This window comes from Canis lupus, chromosome 23 (genome assembly GCF_011100685.1).
Source record: "Canis lupus familiaris isolate Mischka breed German Shepherd chromosome 23, alternate assembly UU_Cfam_GSD_1.0, whole genome shotgun sequence".
Taxonomy (NCBI): domain Eukaryota; kingdom Metazoa; phylum Chordata; class Mammalia; order Carnivora; family Canidae; genus Canis; species Canis lupus.
The window spans coordinates 45,367,705-45,368,910 of record NC_049244.1 but is presented as its reverse complement, the minus strand read 5'-3'; the positions used below and the strand labels follow the sequence as shown (position 1 = coordinate 45,368,910).

General features: G+C 41.0%; 1 pseudogene; it reads right to left on the bottom strand.

Moving 5' to 3' along the window:
- Positions 1–349: 349 nt before the first annotated feature.
- LOC100855515 lies at positions 350–542 on the bottom strand (annotated as a pseudogene).
- Positions 543–1,206: the final 664 nt, after the last annotated feature.

The following is a 1,206-nucleotide window of genomic DNA, read 5'->3' as shown; positions in this document are numbered from 1 at the left end:
TTAAAAGATTACTATGTGACAACAAAGTTTGCATTTTTAATAACATAGATTACCAACAAGGTCCTGACCTAGTCATCAAAAATCAAACAGAACCTCAAATCTAAAAACAAGAAACAGACACAATCACACACATATTCTGACCAAACTAATCCTAAATATTTCCCAAATAAAAAAGCACAATTATTACATTCCATGTTTCAGAGAAGAGGCATGAAAGATTCATGCCATTAAGTTTATTTACAAACATGTTGAGTATGTTGAATTCAAGAGTTTGATCCATTTTTCAAAGCGACTGCACCTCCTAAAATGTTCCTTTTCACATCTGTTTAATGGATTGATTAAAACATCTTTATTTCTGAAGCAGTTGGTGTCTTACTATAAAAAAAAGGTGCAGCCAATCCAGATCCAAAATACAAAGTCATCATAAGTAGTAGCCTCCACTTGGTTTCCACTGACAATGGCAAATTCTTCCCGGGGCCCTCCTCATAGTGGCTCCTGCGGACCACAGAAGTTGTGAACCTCAGGATGCTCTGTCCCAACATAGCGCCACTGAAAGTTCTGGAAAGTCACAGACCCTAAGTAGGCAGAAACGACAGCACCACACCAGGGCCTCTCCGCGACCTTGTTCCTCGGTCTTGTTTTTGTTTTTTTCACACATAGTGATATATATAGTACAACCTGCTTGGGTTGCCAATGGGCACACTTCCATATCCCCATTTTCAATATGCAATAGTGAATGAGTGGTACGGATGTACTATCATATTTTCAAGCACTTCACCAATTGTTGGACATTCTTACTACTATAATCGACTCTGTGATGAACATTTTATGTTAAATCCCCGCACACTTCCTTGGCTATTTATTAGCCTGGGTTTTTCCACTTCCTTTACATCTGTATGTTGGAGCTGGCTGGTTCCGCTGGTCATTTAATCAGCCACGCAGACTAGAACCGGTGGAACAGGTTGGGTTGACTGCTGTAAAAACTAGCCAACCCAAGCTTTGACTCTTAAAATTATTTCTGTTCCCTGGGGATTATGCCCCCAGCTCAAACACTCTCTGGCATACACAGTGAGGGAACTGCCTCACGCGTTACCTCATATTCTTAAGAGAATACACTGTCGTCTTTGCCCTAGTCAAGAGGAGCCCCTGGCAGCATGGGCTATGTTACTATTTATATAACACGTTTTGTACATCCAGGAGGGTGCC